Source organism: Muntiacus reevesi, chromosome 7 (assembly GCF_963930625.1).
Source record: "Muntiacus reevesi chromosome 7, mMunRee1.1, whole genome shotgun sequence".
NCBI lineage: Eukaryota > Metazoa > Chordata > Mammalia > Artiodactyla > Cervidae > Muntiacus > Muntiacus reevesi.
Genome location: NC_089255.1, coordinates 82289245 through 82307952, shown reverse-complemented (window position 1 = coordinate 82307952; position 18708 = coordinate 82289245).

Below are 18708 nucleotides of genomic sequence, written 5' to 3'. Positions count from 1 at the left end.
TTTAGTTCTGTGGTAAATTTGAATATAGGCTAGATATTAGCATATTCTAAGGAATGGGTAATAACCCAAGGAATTAATGTTAAATTTGTTAGAGATAATAATAGTAAAAAAATGTCCTAAATTTTCAGGTATGTATGTAAGAATTTAGGGGTGAAATGGTAGGCCTTCAGGTATTTACGCTTTAAAAATCAGAGGAAAAGAAGAGAAAGCATACCCCCAGCCCACACCGTTTATCATTAAAGCACTGATCTTTTACTATTTAATTTAAAAAAAAAAAGAGTAAAGTATATATGGCAAAATATCAATAATTATTGAATCAGGGGTTCATTTTACTGTGCTATAATTGATCTGTTTAGTAAGTTTTATAATAGAAAGGTTGAATATCTGTTCTTGATAAAGGAAGAAAAGGGGAAGGAAGCTTCCCTGCATGCAGCATTTCCTTTTAGGCAGAAGGCAGGCAGCCCCATCCTTAGCTGGGAGCAGAGCTTGCCAAGTGTAGGCTAAGTCACTAGATTGACACCTGCTTTATTTACAGGGCTTTTGCTAGGTGCCCTTGAGGAATTTACCTGGACTGGGAAGAAGGCTTATGGACAACCTACCCCTCCTCTACCCTAAAGAAAATGGGCACAGATACCACACTGGAACAACTAGGCCTCAGGCAAGGTTTCAAGAGTTTGCAGTCCTCTCCCTGCAAGTTCATTACAATTTTTTTTCTGTCACCTCTGTTTCATCCATAAAGGGGAGACAAGGCCAAAGGCCAAATCCAAGTTCTCCCAATTATTCCGTTCATAACTCAGGCCTGGTACCCTAGACCTTGGTTAATTTATTCCCAGTTCCCTCCACTCCCCACCACCACACATTAGGTAGGCCCTTTCAGTAGTTCCCTTCCAGAGTTTCTTTTTGCCAGTATAAGCAAATGCACATATACTTTCTCCAATAGGCTTGAAATTAATAACAAAGCAAGCTGATGCCAGAGAAAATTGCCCTGTTCCAGGTAGAGTGAAGCAAGTCTGGAAGTTGTTAGCATATAGATAGATGACTCTAGAGCCAATGGAGAAGAATAAGAAGGGGAGGAAGAGGAGAGAAAGAAAAGGGACTACACTTTAGAGTCAGCGAGAGGAAAAAAGCAAGGAGGTGGAAAGAAAAATCCAGAGAGAATGTTTTAAGAAGAGAGGAGTAGTCAATTGTGTTACCTGCTCCGAATATGTGAATACATCTGCATGAACCACCCTGGAAAGACAGCCACATTAAAGATGGACTTTGGAGTAAAATAAATGTTCTGATCCTACTTTTGCAAAATTGATATGTATATACACATGTTCAGTGAGTAGAAAGCAGTCTAGAAGACTTTAGAAAGGGCGGACTAATGGGAAACCCAGGTGAGTTTTGTTTGTGGAAAGAAGTGACTTTTTGACTTAGCACATTTCAACTTTGTTTGCATTTTTTTACCACAAGAATGCATTTTTGTGGTAAATAAAAAAGATTTGTAAAAGGGGGAAACTACTGTTTAAAACCATCTATATTCAAATTTTCTGAGGCTGTAGAGAAAGTGATTAAGAGCATTGGCTTCAGAATCTAATAAATGCAAGTTTAATCCCCAGGTGTATCCCATGAACAAATTAACCTCTCTGAGCCTCAGTTTCCTCCTCTGCAAAATGATTATAGTGATAATCACTTCAAAGGATTGTAATAAGAATTAAATGGGGAAAACATGAGTAAAGCATCTAGTACAATGACTGTCATACTGAAAGGCTTAATTAATATTAGCTATATATAATATATAGTAACTTATATAATATTAGTTATATACATAGTTGGGCTTCCCTGGTAGTGAGTGTGTTAGTTGCTCAGTCATGTCTGACTCTTTGTGACCCCATGGATTGGGGCCCAGCAGGCTCCTCCATCCATGGGATTTTCCAGGCAAGAATAATGGAGTGGCTTGCCATTCCCTTCTCCAGAGGATCTTCCTGATCAAACACAGGTCTCTCAAACTGCAGGCGGACTCTTTACCATCTGAGCCACTAGGGAAGACTTCCTGGTAACTCAGCTGGTAAAGAATCTGCCTGCAATGCAGGATTTGGTTTGATTCCTGGGTCGAAACCATCCCCTGAAGGAGGGCATGGCAACCCACTCCAGTATTCTTGCCTGAAGAATCCCATGGATGGAGGAGTCTGGAGGGCCCCAATCCATGGGGTCACAAAGAGTCAGACACGACTGAGCAACTAACACAGCACACACAGCACATATACATACTTAATAAAATAGCTATGACTAGATTGAACCAGTCCATCAGAGATGTACTCATTTGGACCACATTACTTCGGTCCCTCTAGAACTGCTGTCACTGAAATGCATTTTCTACATCTGCTTTGATTGTTAAAAAGAAATGGTGATGTGAGTTCAGCCAGTGTTATCTCTTGCCACGACCCATCCCACTGACCCACCTACTATACCAGGGAGCCCCCGAGGGGCCTGAGTCTACCCAGGGACGGAGCAAGATGATCCTCAGCAGTATTTCCATATGTTATTGTATTTTCTCTAATTCTTGTCAGTTTCTATGTTTGTTTCACAATGCATGTGATATATCAGTTCCTCAGTGCCTCTGTGTAAATATAAATGAAAATACCTGTATTGGGGAGTTCAATGACTTTTTACCCATGGACAGCTAATAAAGTTTGGAAAGCAGTGTCTGCTTGAGGAGTTCTGTCGGGATCAAGGTTACAAAAAGCTGCATTTCTTCCAAGAATTTGGTTTACTGTTTTCAATAAAAACAATCAGTCCTGTCACTGAACGCCTTTCCTTCTTAGCTTTGGCTGCTAGAAACCTGAGAGCCAGATTCAGAACCCAGCCCTACTTACAGAATGCCTGTGGGTGGTATTCTGAAGGCTGTGGTTCTGAGCACGGCTGGAACTACATCGCCAGTGTTCACATCCCGCTGAGTGAACTTGGGCAAGTGACTTAACCTCTCTGCATCTCTGTTTCCTCAATGTGAAATAATTATAATAGTAACCACTTCGTAAGATTATTATAAAGGGTAAATGAAGTGGGACTTCCCTGCAGGTTCAGTGGTGAGGACTTCGCCTTCCTAAGAAGCTAAGATCCCACATGCTTCACAGCCAAACAACCAAAACAGAAGCAATATTGCAACAAATTCAATAAAGACTTTTTAAATGGTCCACATCAGGACTTCCGTGGTGGTACAGTGGATAGGAATCCGCCGGCCAGTGCAGGAGACATTGGTTCCATCCTTGGTCCAGAAGATCCCACATGCTGCAGAGCAACTAAGCTCCTACACTGCATCTTCTGAGCCCAACGCATTAGGAGCCCATGCTTCACAACAAGAGAGAAGCCTGGGAACTGCAAGGAAGAGTAGCCCCCACTCACCGCAATTAGAAAAGGCCCACATGCAGCAACAGACCCATCGCAACCATTAATTAATTTTTTTAAATGTCCCACATTAAAAAAAAAAAACCTTAAAAAAAGATTGAATGAGATGATGCATGCAAATCATTTAGAACAATGCGCTGCAATAGCAAGCACTCACATATTATTTTTGCTATTATTATTAGCTCTCATTCCATGATTTCTTTACCCTTGCTTTTCTTCAGCCCTACTTCTGCTACTCTTCATGTATTTCAGTAAGGCACTTAAAATCCTTTTTGGGGGGGGAAGAGTATAATAGGCAAACAACCAACCGTGTAAATTTTTTTTCTTAATATGCCAAGCACTGAGTTAGGTGCTTGAAGAGTACAAAGATAAAGAAGAAATTGTTTCTGCCTTCAAGGAAATGCTCAGTCTATGGGGGAGGTCATACATACAAATAGCCATGAACCAAGTACAGGATATGGGAAGCCATGACAGAGAGATGTGCAAATGCCATGAGGACGTGGAACAGCTGAGATCTGTGAAGTCTTCCTGGAGGTGGTAGCATGGGAGCTTTGCTGCCTGGGAGACAAGGATGATAGAGCAGAGATTCCAAGTAGAGGGAGCACTTGATAATCTAAGTTACACTCTTCAGGATTGATGGTTATGGTAGATACTAATAAATCCCTGCTTTTTTTTAATCTTTTTTTTTTATTTATTTGGCTGCACTGGGTCTTAGTTGTGACGCATGAGATCTTCGATCATTGCAGCACACGAGATCTTTTAGTTACACCAAGTGGGATCTAGTTCCCTGACCAGGAATTGAACCCCAGGCCCCCTGCATTGGGAGAGCAAAGCCTTAGCTATTGAACTATCAGGCAAGTCCCCAAATCCCTGGGTTTGAATATTTGATTCAACTGGCATGAAAAGAGGGAAGAAGAGGATAGGGCAAAGCCCAAGAGCACCCCTCTTTCAAGGGAAATGAAAAAGAACAGGAACAGAACCAAATCCTCTGAGGTGTGAAGATAAACTTGCCTGCCAGGCCAGGAAACACTGGTGTGAAAACCAGATTCAAGCAGCTGCTCTGAGGGAGGAGTGAATGGAAGATTTGGGTAGGACATGGGAGGGGCCTTCTGCCTGGATCTGTCTGCTGTGCAGAGCAAATACCATAAGCCCTTAACATTTCCTTTCAGGCTCAGAGATAGGACGTTTCTTTCACTGTGTGGCTTTCAACTTCAGGCCTTCCAGAACCACTTTCGGGCATAGTCTTTTAAGGTGTCCTGTCATCTCTAAGCGGAGTAATCCCAGATAACTTGACCACACACTGCCTGCCCGACAGTCTAAACATGAGAAGCCTAATCACAGTTAAACCCCTGCCCCAAAGGTCCCTAAGAAGGGACAGGGGGTGGGAAGCAAAGTAGAAAATATATAGTTGGGCACAGCTGGCTTTTAATTCTAGTTTGTGTGTGTGTGTGTGTTTAGTCATGTCCGACTCTTTGTGACCTCATGGACTGTAGCCCGCCAGGCTCCTCTGTCCATGGAATTCTTCAGGCAAGAATACTGGAGTGGGTAGTCATTCCCTTCTCCAGGAGATCTTTCCAACCCAGGAATCCAACCCGAATCTCTTGCACCTCCTGCAGTGGCAGGCGGGTTCTTTACAAGATGCCAATCCCAGTCAGCCCTGGCTTCCTTGTCTTTATGAACGTTGGCGTCAGGGGCTTGCTTGGAAGGATCACAGGACATGACGTACATACGCCCGCAACTCAGCAGGCACGAAGATATCTCTGAGCTCTTTCCATTCCTGAAAACTAATAAGCTACCACTTATTAAACACCTCCACTGTGTCAGGCACTGTGTAAAATGCTTCATTTGTGTCCCCATTTACTAATAAGTCCCACAGTGCGGCAAGGTGAGCTCGTAACCTTCCTTCTGCCCTTGGAGACTAAATCTCCTGAAGTGGTCAACTTCTGCAACACCTGTGTTGTCAGAAATTTTGATATCGCTCAGGGCTAAATTCAACTAACCCATTGTTTACAGAAGGTTAGTGAAGATTCAAGGCAATCCAACCTCCTTCTTTCCCCAGAAAGAGCAGAGTAGGTAATATCTACGTAAATTTCATGTAAAAAGTTTACAACTTCATTTTCCTTTCTGAGTCAACATTTCCTTCCTTCTGTTTTTTTAAGTTAGTGTCTCCCAAGTTGGCTGTTCATTGGAATCACCTGGGGAGGTTAAAAAACTGCCTCCCTCCTCAAGAGATTGTGATATATAACACATGGTCGGGAGTGAGCCTGCACCTCTAGGTCTTTTTAATTCCTGGATATGCCAATGTGCAGTTAACGTGAGAACCACTGTCCTAAATCCTCAAGTTAAAAAATTATTTATCTTCTTTCCACCTTAATAAATACATTTTTAAAACAAAAACGAAACGTCATTCATGTATCGTTGTGCTACATGCTTCTTTTCACCCAACAACATGTCATGGGTCACGTTCCTGGTGGGTGCGTATTAAAAGAGCTCACACCTTCTAGCGGCTGCAGGATATTTGATTGCAGGAAGGTCCAATAATGTATTTAATCAATTCATTGGAACTGGACACTTAGACTGTTTCTGCTTTTTCACTATTACAAAAAAACATGCAGGAGACATGTTTGCACACATTGTACAAACATTTCCGTAAGATTCACAAAGTGGAATTGCTTAATCAGAGAACATAATATGTAGGGAAGTATCTATATACTTATGTATTTATCTTGGGTTTAGCAAATGAATGAAGGAAGCACTTTGTGTTGTCATTTGCTAGGTATACACAGAGAATTGCAGCTGAGGTGGCTTCTGAGCCCTTTAAGGGACAGGACCGCTTGGCCCTTTGAGGGCGTTGAGGACTGGCTGGGCTAACTGAAACCATGACCACCTCTGTGGCCGTATTTCAGCTTTTCTGTCTGAAGCAGGAGGTGGCCAGGGTCCAGAGTTTTCATTCCTTTTCCTGCAGGGTGTCTTTTGATGTGTTGGCCCATATCCTAGGAAGTGGGAAGCACTTTGGGGGCTAGTAGGAGATGTGGAACATGGCAGTCAGAAGCAGGCAGCACTGGTTTTGTCTGCAGCTCGGGGCCTGCATGAGTGAGAGAGGGTCAGGGAGCTGCAAAAACAGAGCCAGGCCTGAATCTCCACAGGGCCTTGCACAGACGTGAGAAATAACTCTTCTTTGTCCTGGCCTGCCCTACTAAACTACTGTCTGAAACAAAATGTGGGCTTCTGTAGCGGCCACCTTGGAGGGCAAGGGGTGCCCAGTGGGGCCCATCCTGAGGGTCAGGAAAGATCAGAATGATGTCTTGTCCGACCTCAGAGCCAGCTGGTAAACAGGTAAACAACAGGGCCTGGGGGATTGTGTAGGAGAGTCTGAGGGAGGAGTTGCCCCATCGGTCCTCAGACTCAGTCAAGGTGAGGGGTGTGAGTTCACATCCGGGCACTACTGCCGACCGTGGGTTGGCAGCTGACCCAGTAGAGGCCTGGGATGAGCCTGTCCTCTCTGAGCCTCTTTCCTCACCTGGAAAAGAGAGTCCACACTTATTTCATCTTGAGTTGATGTGAGAATTAAATGAAGGAACAGAGGCAAAGGCATTTAGCACTGTCCCTGGCACGCAGTAGGTGCTCAATAAATAATAGCTGCATTATCAGTGGATTAGGGAGTCATGCAAGAGATAGGGACCAGTATCCTACAGGGAAGTCAGCTTGTGGGGCCTGGAATCAGGCTTACAAGGCACAGGGAAGCAAATTCCAGCCGCTGCTACTGGGCGGAGGGAATAAACTGTCCCGAACAAAGGGCTGCACCTTCAGCCCAGGATCCTAGGATGTGGGCCCAGCATGGAGCCCCATCTGTATTTCTGCTGCTCTGGCTGTGTGTTTCACAGGCCACTGCCCTCAACCTCCAGGAAACTGTGAGGAGACCCCTGGGGCCTGGTGGCCCAGCGGCCCTGGCCATGGCCCTGAGGGAGCAGGGGGTGGGGGCTAGGATAGAGGCTGTAAAAAATGTAAATGGTTCGATGAGGAGTGGCTCCAGCCGTCTGGCACTCCCCGGAGCTGGCAAGAGCCCGGAGAAGGAGCCGCAGGCCCCGGGCGCCTTTTGTCCCAGGGCTTGGTTATGTAAAAGCTGGGGGAAGGGGCAAGAATTCAGGGAACTTGCCCATTCACGGAGCCCCCGCTGCCAGCAGGTGCGAGATGGGGGAGGGAGTCACGGACTCCAGCAGCCTGGAAGGTTTAGAAATGAGAATTTACAACTCAGCATGCAGTGGACGGCAAACAGATTCTTTGGGTTCCAGTCTCTGAGGCTGTGAAACTGCAGGCCAGCCAGACTCCATCCTGCTTAAAATTGAGGCCGGCCACTGGTTCCCTGCCCCCCCAGCCGGCCCTTCCAAACTCAAACTCCCAAGTCATCCTTTCCCCAAACCCCCACTTTCCAATCTGCTTCACCAGCCCTACTTACAAGGCTGTTACATTTTCTCAGGTTTTTTGTTTGTTTTTACTCTTCCATTCGTCTCTGGTTGCTTGGGGTTCACCGTTTCCAGGGCCTTCCCCAAAGCACCGTATTCAAGCATGAAATAGCGCCTGGACCGAAGTCCTAGAAAAACCAGTCTCAGGAGAGGAAGGAAGACTGGGCCCGAGCGCTGCTCTGCCCTTTGGAGCTGATGAACTCCAGGCAAGTTACTAGCCTTTATGAGCCGCTGTTTTCTATAGTAAAGGGAATACTGTTTGTTTCTGCTTCTCAAGGTTTCTGTACAAATTAAGTGCGGAGTTAATGTTTAGGGAGCTATCAGCACAACGCCTGGCACAGAAAAGGGATTCAATGAATATTAGGTTACTCCCCATTTATAACCATAGAAAAATAAAGCAAAAACTTCCTGCAATATTGTTTCAGTTTGTATTTCCCTGTTACTGGAGAGATTCATCTTTTTTTAATACATTTATTGACCATGTGTATTTCCTATGTGGATTGTCTATTTATATCTGCTATGCATTTTTCTTAAAGATTTTTGATTTAACAGTTGAATGGAGATCTTAACAGTTTGATTTAACAGTTGATGGGCATCACCGACTCAATGGACATGAGTTTGAAAAAGCTCTGGGAGTCGGTGATGGACAGGGAAGCCTGGCATGCTACAGTCCACAAGGTCGAAAAGAGTTGGACACGACTGAGCGACTGAACTGAACTAAACTGAACTGGGAGATCTTTATGCATTCTGGCATTCTTTGTTATACAATTTGCAATTTTTTCTTTTTGTCTGTCACCTGCTTTTGGCGTTTAGGTGTCTTTCAACATACAAACTCTCTTTTTCTTTCTACACAGGGTAGAAATCTGCCCTCAGGGGCTGGTCCTCTACGGACTGACTTACTTGGTTTGGGGGCCTCACTAATGCCCTTTGGCCAGTATCCTCCCCAGGGCTTTCTCAGGCCCACCATTGTCCCTAAAAGTGAAGTGAAGTGAAGTTGCTCAGTCGTGTCCGACTCTTTGTGACCCCGTGGACTGTAGCCTACCAGGCTCTTCCATCCACGGGATTTTTCAGGCAAGAATACTGGAGTAGGTTGCCATTTCCTTCTCCCGGGGATCAAGGAACATGAAAACCTCCCTCTGGTGCTGTTTACTGATCCTGCTGGATCACAGTTCTATCCGAAAACGTACACACTCTGCCCCCTACTGGTTTCTGAAAGAATCACATCTTTCTTTTACTGGTGTGATGATTGGGGGGGATCTTCAAGATCTGAGAAATTAGTGGCGGAATGAGAATTTGGATCCTCCATTAATCCTCTTTGGGGCCCAGGACTGAATCTAGAAGTCTCCAAACCTCACCATCCCAGCCAGCTGCCCAAACTCACATTAACTGACCACTTAATTAACTGATACATTTCCGAGAAGCTGGGGCTTAAACCTAATTTGATGGATTAGATTTTAATACACTATAAAAGAAGGAAATTAAAGTAAACGTTGTGAAGTCAACTAGCTCATATATTGGGCACTTACCACGTGCCTTTTGCTGTGTCAAGTGCTCTACTCGAAGACCCTATTTAATTTTCTTGACAATAAAGAAAGCTCAGATTTCTCCATTTTATAGATACAGAAACTGAATTCATCTCAAGAGATTTTTATGCAGCTTGGTCAGGGTCACCAGCTGGAAGGCTGCCAGACTGAGGAAATAAACATAGGAGCCTAGTTAAAGTTAAATTTCATATAATTATTTATTTAGAATATTTTTTTAGTATAGCAAATATCAAATAGTTCATGCAATATTTTGTCTGCCAATCCTATCCAGATGGTAAGGGGGTGGGGAATGTGGACTGCAATCCAAGTTGCCTGATTCTCTGGTCTTCCAATTGTAAGACCCTGGAATTCTTTGGAAAGGGAAGAAACTGACGCTTGGGCTCCATCTCAACACACCACCAGTATGGAAGTGGGGGAAGCAAGTTGCCCAGTCATGTCTGACTCTTGGCGACCCCACGGACTATACAGTTCATAGAATTCTCCAGGCCAGAATACTGGAGTGGGTAGCCTTTCCTTTCTCCAGGGGATCTTCCCAACCCAGGGATCAAACCCAGGTCTCCCTCATTGCGGGCGGATTTTTTACCAGCTGAGCCACAAGGGAAAACCTGAGAATACTGGAGTGGGTGGGTAGCCCATCCCTTCTCCAGTGGATTTTCCCAACCCAGGGATCAAACCGAAGTCTCTTGCATTGCAGGTGGATTCTTTACCAAGTGAGCCACAAGGGAAGCCCCATATGGAAGAGCAGCCGTTTTAAAAAACATCCTCACCCTCAAAGCCCCACTCCTCTGACTTTTGAGAGCACTTGTGTGTATATCCAGCTTGTAAATTTAGATACCCATATTCAGCTTTCTTATAGCTTCCAATATTCTTAATAAGTTTTACATTCATTCAGTCAACATCCAATACACCCATTCAACTCCTTGGCAAATATTTATTGTTTGAGGGCTTGTCCTACCAACCAGGACTAGAAAAATGAATTAGACAAATTAGACTCAGCCCCTGTCTTCAAGGAGCTCCTGTTTCACTGCAGGAGACTGACAAGTAGACACAGGAGGGCGGGTGATGGTTGGGGTGAGCTATGATAGACTGAGATTTGCTCGGGAAGCAGAGGGGCTTAGGGTGGGAGCAGCCAGATACAAAACCCAGGAGATCAGCTCCAGGGTGAATAGTTTTGTTTTCCTCTGGAGGAGGAAACAAACGATAATAAACTTTAGCCAGTGGTTAAAATCTGCAGCAAGAGATGAATTCAGACGAAGAAGAACGTAAGAACTTGGGCTCCAGAGTCAAACATCCTCGTTACATTCAAGTTCTCTGGCTTACTAGCCATGTGACCATGACCATGTAGCCGAACCATCCTCTCCTTGCCCAAGTTTTGACCTCTCTGAAATGGAGGAAACAACATGGTCTACCTGATTGGTTTGATGCACAGGTTAAATTAAATAATCCATATAAAATGCCTAATGCAGCCCTTGAGATGTAGTAAGTATGCAAACAAAGTTAACATCAAGTATTTTCCCCTTCTACTAGATCTTCCCTTAAGCCTACCAACAAGTTATAATATCTTACTTTGACTCCATATTTTCTTCTAACTACTGGTGTATTATCTGTTCCTTTTTTAGGGCATAACTCTTTGAAAGAATTGCCTGTAACTCCCGCTTCTGTTTTTATTATCTCTTCTCTTTCCTGAACCCACTCCATGGAGTCTGTTTTTGTCAAAGTCACTGATAAGCTCCACAATGCAATCCACTGGGCAATTCTCATCTCACTTGCATCCCTTCAGCAGTATTCATTGCAGCTGGTCCAGCCATGCTTCTGGCAGGGCTTGCTTTCCATGGCTTCCAGGACCCCAGGCTCACCTGGGTGTACCTCCCTTGCTACTTCTTCCCCAACTCAGGGGCTGGCTCCCCGTCTCCCTCTCCAGGTTCTATAACTGAATGTGGGATTCCCGTCGAGCTCAGTCCCCTGACCGCTTCTTTTAATCTACATTCACTCCTTAGGTGACCTCTTGCAATCTGCTGATTTAAAATCCTGCCTTTCTTCTGATCGCCCCACATCTAGAGCTCCCAGTTCAGATATCTTCCCTGAGTTGCAGACTCAAACAACCGATTGCATAAATAACATCACTGTTGAGGACTTCCCTGAGGGTGCAGTGGATGAGAATCCACCTGCCAATGCAGGGGACATGAGTTGGATCCCTGGTCTAGGAAGATTCCACCTGCCACAGGCAACGAAAGCCCAGGTGCCATAACTACTGAGCCCGAGTGCTCCAACTATGGAAGCCCACGCCTAGAGCCTGTGGCTCCACAACAAGAGAAGCCAGGACAGTGAGAAGCCCGAACACCACAATGAAGAGTAGCCCCCGCTCACTGCAACTAGAGAAAGCCCATGTGTAGCAACGAAGACCCAGGGCAACCAAAAATAAAGAATTTTAACAAATAAAAACTTTTAATAATTTTCTAAAAAATGACCACTGAGTACTCAACAGGCATCTCAGATTTAACCTGTTGATAAACAATCTCTTGAATTAACCACCTGCTCCCGACCCAGAATCTGTTCTTCCCAGAGTTCCCCATCTCAGTAAATGTTCATTGTTCATTCGGATGAATCACTCCATTCCTCTTTCTCTTGTTCCCTACATCCACATTCCCTGTTGGTTCTACTTTCAAAATACATCCCCAATTCGATAGCTGTCATTTTCTCTAAAGAAAGATTTCTTAGCTTCGGCACTTAGGACATTTTTTTTAAAGCATTTATTTATTTATTTGTGCTGAGTCTTAGATGCAGCACTTGTGGTCTTTAGTTGTGGTCTTTAGTTGCATGCATGTGAACTCTTAGTTGAGGCATGTGAGATCCAGTTCCCTGACCATGGAATGAACCCAGGCCCCCCTGCATTGGGAGTGTGGAGTCCTAACCACTGGACCACCAGGGAAGTCCCACTTTGGACATTTGGGAACAGGTAATTCTTTGTTGTGGGGAGCTGTCCTGTGCATGATTGTAAGACGCCTACCAACATCCCTAGTGTCCACCCAGTAGATGCCAGTAGCATCCCCCTGGTGTGACAGCCAAAACTGTCTCCAAATATTGCCAAATGTCCTCAACCTGGGTAGTATGGGGGGAGAGAGTAGGGCAAAATCACCCTGGCTGGGAAACCCTTTCTACAGCTTCCACTCCATAGTCTCATCCGTTGCTATTTCTGAAATACCAGATTTGCCTCCTAGCTGGGTCCCCACTTCCATTCCGGTTCCCTACTTCCATTCCATCTCCCTCAGAATCCTCATGGCTCCTTCCCTCATTTCACTCAGGATTGCTCTTTAAACTTGCCAGAGAGGGACTTCCCCGGTGGTCTGGTGGTTAAGACCCTGCATTCCCAAAGCAGGGATATGGGTTTGAACCCTGGTTGGGGAACTAACGCAGCATGACCAAGAAGGAAACAAAGGAACCTGCCACAGAGTCCTTCCTGACCACTCTCTCTGAAGGGGCAGTGCCACCCCAGTCCCCCTCTGTCCCCCCACACCCTGAGTGACGGACACAGAGACTAGCAGCCCGGAGCTCCTTCCTTGAGGAAGGACTGGCACCCCAGCTGCTCTGAGTACAGTCAGCAGACAGCCTTGAACTGTCGTCCCTTTAAGAACTGGCTCAGCCACAGAGTGGGCTTGCCCAAGGTCCCGACCTTCCCTAGGTCGCCCACATCGAGGAAGGGAATGGGGCCAAGTGGAAAGGTGGTAACGCAGATGGGCCCTTTTAGCTCTGGAGCTCCCCGTGGAGTCTGCTGTGTCTGTCGTTGGAGCTGCTTCTTGGCTTGATTTCCACCTCTCCCCATCCTGATCCCTTCCACTCCCGTCCTCAGAGGTGATCCTAGAACATTTCGAGGTGCTAAACATCTCAGGGTGTGCGTCCCAAAGGATTCAACCTGACACCTGCTGTAGTTTTCTTAACACTTTGGCATATCTAACATCATTTTTTTTCTTTTTTGGTTTATTATATGTATCTGTTTCAGGTCTTGAAGACGGGGACTTTGAAACGGCTGTATCTCTAGCACGTGAAACAATGCTGGCACATACAGAGTAGGTGCTCAGTAAATATTCATTAAATGCTGAATGAATTATCATTTTTGTCAGTCTCAGCTCATCACCCCTCTAACACTACTCTACACTCAGGGAGTCCTTGAGCGATTTCTAATACGAAAGCTTTGACTTTTTAACAGACATATAGCTCAGGGGATAAATCTTTCCGAAATGATTTCCTTCTGGAGCGGGGACAGGCCCAGATGGTTTCAGATCTAAAAGATCTACTGCAGGACTCTGCTTGCTAACAGCTTTATCCCTCCTGCTCTGTCCCCCTTTTGTCTGGGAACACATTTAACAGGCTGGCTCTGGGGGAAGCTGCCACAAGCCTTTGAACCAGCTACACCGAGGGCTGTTTAGACCTGGTAAGCCCATAGGACAAATTTCAGATTAAGCAGCTATTTTTTAGTATTTTTACACACTGTTTCATCTTTTTCAAGAGTGCTCACATTGCTTAGTAATTTCCCAGGAGGGCCATGAGTTGTGGGTCCACTTTTCCATCCTAATTTTATATACAGGCAAACTGGGGTCAGAAGAGTCGCTTCATTCATTCCAGAACTGTTTACTGAACACCCCTGTGCCATACACTGGGGTGGGTATTACAGGACATGAGGATGAATAGGCAGGCTGGCAGGGATACAGGAAGGAAGAACTCTGTCTGTTACTGAGGTGTGAACCAGGAGCTGGGAGGGTCAGAAGATGAAGGAAGTAGTTTTGTCTGTATTGAGAGATAACCTCTGGGAAGGTTTTACTGTGCTGGTCACATTTTTTAAAAAAAGAACCCAGTTTAAACATGTAGGCTCTTTAGTTCAAACTGTGTTTTGCTCTCTCCACTCCTTGCATTCCTAATTCCTACAGATTCCAATAATTTTAAATAGATGTATGCTCATGCACACACAAATGTGCTTTTTTTACAAACAAAATATGAAATATGCCATCTTTTAAAATCACTCATATTTTGGCTATATCCAAGGATATTCATTGCAACATTCTATGTAATAGCAAATATCCAGCAATAGGAAACTGGATAAATAATTTCTCTATACAGTAGAATATTATGCAGTGAGAAGAAATGAGGGAGGTCTGTGTGGTATGGAAGCAACTCCAAGATATACTATGAAACCTAAAAAGTGAGCTTCAAAAGAAAAGGTAGGGGTGTGTGTATGTGTGTGTGAAAAATAATCACACATATAAGTTTGCCTGTGCATGAAACATTTTTGTAAAGATTCCTAAGAAGGTGTGAACAGTTATTTCCTCTGGAGCAGGAAAAACAGACATATTATTTTTCACAATATGCCTTATCCTGTGTGGACTTTATCGTGTGTGTTTTAAAATTTTCAGTTAAACTAGAATTAAAAATGAATGTGACAATATAAAATGGGCATTTCTCCCACGTTGCTATATAATATAGCATTTAGCTCTGATCACTGCCGGGTCCTGCTTAGATACTTGCCCAGAGCTCTCTGGTGTCAGAATGATTATCATCCCACTTCACAGAGAAGGAAACTGAGGCAACTTGCCCAAGGTCACACAGATATTAAGTGGCAGAGCAGGGATTTGAATCCATGTAATCTGGCTCAGAAATCCATGTTCTGAACCTCTGTGGCCCTGCAGCCTTTCTCATCCTTGTTATGAGCTGCAAAGTGTATTCCACAGAGAGATTGTGTCATACTTTTTACACCCTTTCCTCCTCTGGTAGGAATTCTGTTTGTTTCTAGGGTTTTGCTGTCACCCTACCACACCGCAGAAACATCCTCCAGACTAACGCTTTGTGCTGCTGCATCCATAGGAGAAGTCCTGGGAGTGAAATTACAGCATCTAAAACTTGATACTTATTACCAAATTACTTGACTTTTTTTTTTTCTTTAACCAATTTGTCTCCCTGTGTCTTTGTATGAGAGTGAGAAAGAAGCCCCAAGACTGGCAGCTGGAAAGGGGGAATTTCAGTTGTCCTAGTAAACAGTATGAGACAGTGGCCTGTGCACCTTGTGAGGTCAGGGACTGTCGTGCTCAACTTTGTTCAACAAAGATTTACTGTGTCCTTACAGAGTGCTTCTGGACAAAGGTGAACACGGTGGGCATGGTCCCTGCCCTCCTGCAGCTGATAGTCTGTGGAGAGAGGCCTTAATGAAGTAAACACACAAAATGAAAATATAATACCAAGCTTCAGTAAGTGCCTTAAGGAGAAAAACTGGGGTGTTATGGGAGGGAATAATAGAGTCCTTCTTTAGAGAAGGCAGTTGGAGAGGACTTTCCTGAGAAGCGACATTACAGTGAAGACAGAAGGAAGAATAGAAATGAACAGGAGGGAACAAGGTTGTCTCCTGGTGCCTTAAAGGTTGGGGTGGATAGCGGAGCCAGGGCTCTAAAGGCTTTGGAACCACTGAAGGGTTTTAAGCAAGGTGTTGATCTGTTTTTGGCAGTCTCCCCTGGCTGTCATGTAGGAGCTGGATTAGAACAGCATCAAGAATCCAATTGGGGAAACCAGTTAGGAGGTTTCTGCAAACAGAAGAGAGATAACAGTGGTTAGTCTAAGGTGATGGAGGAGGAAGCTATAGATTAAGAGTTTTAGAAGACGTATCGATTGACTACAACGTGAAGAACTTATTTGGGTCTTTATTTTTTAAAAAACAGTAAAAAAAAAAAAAAAGGAAATATCACAGTTACAATGGGAAATTTTAACAGAGGTAGCTGATATTAAGAAATTATTTGTTTAAATGTTAGGTGTTTCATTAGGTTTCCACTACCCTACTTCAGGATTAAAGTGTTGTAAATTATTTAAAAGATAATTTAGAAATATAAATGGAAATATTAATGAATGCTGTGCTATATAGAGCATTCTGTAAAGTTTAAAGTAATAAACAGTGTTAAGGGGCCCTGGGACAAACACCAAACCAGAATACTTTTGAGAGTGAAATGTGATGAGAGTTGCAAACAGGGATTTTCCTAGCAGGTTGAGGTTGTTTGCCTTGATACTTTGGTTGCCTTATTAATTTTTCAGAAACTGTCTCCTGACATGTTTATTTTTTTGATTTTCAAAGTAACAAAGACATACTTCGGAAATCACTCTTGAGACTAAGTGATGCTCTTGCCATGTCTAGGAATCACTTAGCTTTCCTCTCTCCCCTTTTCTCCATCCTGAGTTGGATGGCCCTCTCTATGGCTCTGAGACACTGGTTTTCAGTGCTGGGGGTGGGGGGGGGGGTGACACAAAGCTCCTCTCCACCCCCACCATCCAAGGGACACTTGGCAGTGCCTGGAGACAGTCCCGGTCGGCGGATCTGGGGTAGTGCTACTGGAATCTAGTGAGTAGAAGCCAGAGATACTGCTCTCAGTATCCTACCATACACAGGACAGTCTCTCCACTCCCCCAAGAAAGAACTGTCAGCCCCCAAAAGTCAATGATGCCAAAGCTGAGAAACCTTGCCGTATGGCTCCATTGTCACAGCAGTTCACAAAGACAAGTGGTACCGTCAGCTGGCTGACCTTCCCAGCTAGACTGTCAACTCCAAGGAGACAGGGGATACGTGTATCTTGTTGAGTGTTTGGAATATAGTTGACACTCAAATATGTTGAGTGTTTGGACTGAAGGAAGGTGGGAAGGTACATCCAGATTCAAACTTAGGGCCCTGGGAGATCATGCTGCTCATCATCAGCCAGTTGACAAGCATTTCATTCATTTGACACTTAACAAATATTTATTAAGCACTTACCTCACACCTAGTAGCTGTGTTTGAGGTACCGGGAATGCGTCAATGAGCAAGACAGAGTTCCTGCTCAATGAAATGTATTCTTATAAAGGGAGACAAACAATAAAGCAAAGAAACAAGATGATTTCAGACAGGGATAAATATCATGAAGACAATAAAAGTGTAATGTAATAGTGAATGGCGGGGCAAGGACAGCATATTCTGGGTAGGGTGAGCAGCTGACATCCTATTGAACTGATGATGAGAATGAGCCAGTCGTGGAAAGCTTTAGGCTAGGGAGAAGAGTGATCCAGGCAAAGACCCTGAGACCAAAATAAAGTGGCCTGTTCAAGACCAAGGTGAGAGGACCCGATCATTCGTGCCATGGAAATGTCTGAATTTTATTCTAACTGAAATTGGAAGCCTGACTAATGTGGTTAAAAGATAACTCTAGGGGATTCCCTGAAAATCCAGTGGTTAGCACTCTGTCCTGTCACTGTGAGAGTGCAGGTTCAATTCCTGATGGGAGAACTAAGATCCTGGAAAGCCTCACTGCACAGCCCTGTCAAAAAGAAAAAATCATTCTGGCATCTTTGGAAGAAGGCATGAAACATGTACGAAGTGAAGTGAAAGTCACTCAGTCATGTCCGACTCTTTGTGACCCCATGGACTATACAGTCCATGGAATTCTCCAGGCCAGAATATTGGAGTGGGCAGCCTTTCCCTTCTCTGGTGAAACATGTATCAGTTCAGTCTCTCGGTCCTGTCCAACTCTTTGCAACCTCCCATGGACTGTAGCACACCAGGCTTCCCTGTCCATCACCAACTCCGGGAGCTTACTCAGACTCATGTACATTGAGTCGGTGATGCCATCCAACCATCTCATCCTTTGTCACCCCCTTCTCCTCCTGCTTTCAATCTTTCCCAGCATCAGGGTCTATTCCAATGAATCAGTTCTTTATATCAGGTGGCCAAGGTATTGGAGTTTCAGCTTCAGCATCAGTCCTTCCAATGAATATTCAGGACTGATTTCCCTTAAGATTGACTGGTTGGATCTCCTTCTTGGACTCTCAAGAGTCTTTTCCAACACCACAGTTCAAAAGCATCAATTCTTCGGAGCTCAGCTTTCTTTATAGTCCAACTCTCACATCCATACATGACCACTGGAAAAACCATAGCTTTGACTAGACGGACATTGTTGGCAAAGTAATGTCTCTGCTTTTTAATATGCTGTCTAGGTTTGTCATAACTTTTCTTCCAAGGAGCAACCGTCTTTTAATTTCATGGCTACAGTCACCATCTGCAGCAATATTGGAGCCCCAAAAAATAAAGTCTGTCACTGTTTCCATTGTTTCCCCATCTATTTGCCATGAAGTGATGGGACCAGATGCCATGATCTTAGTTTTCTGAATGTTGAGCTTTAAGTCAACTTTTTCACTCTCCTCTTTCACTTTCATCAAGAGGCTCTTTAGTTCTTCTTCACCTTCTGCCATAAGGGTGGTGTCATTTGCATATCTGAGGTCATTGATATTTCTCCAGCAATACTGATTCCAGCTTGTGC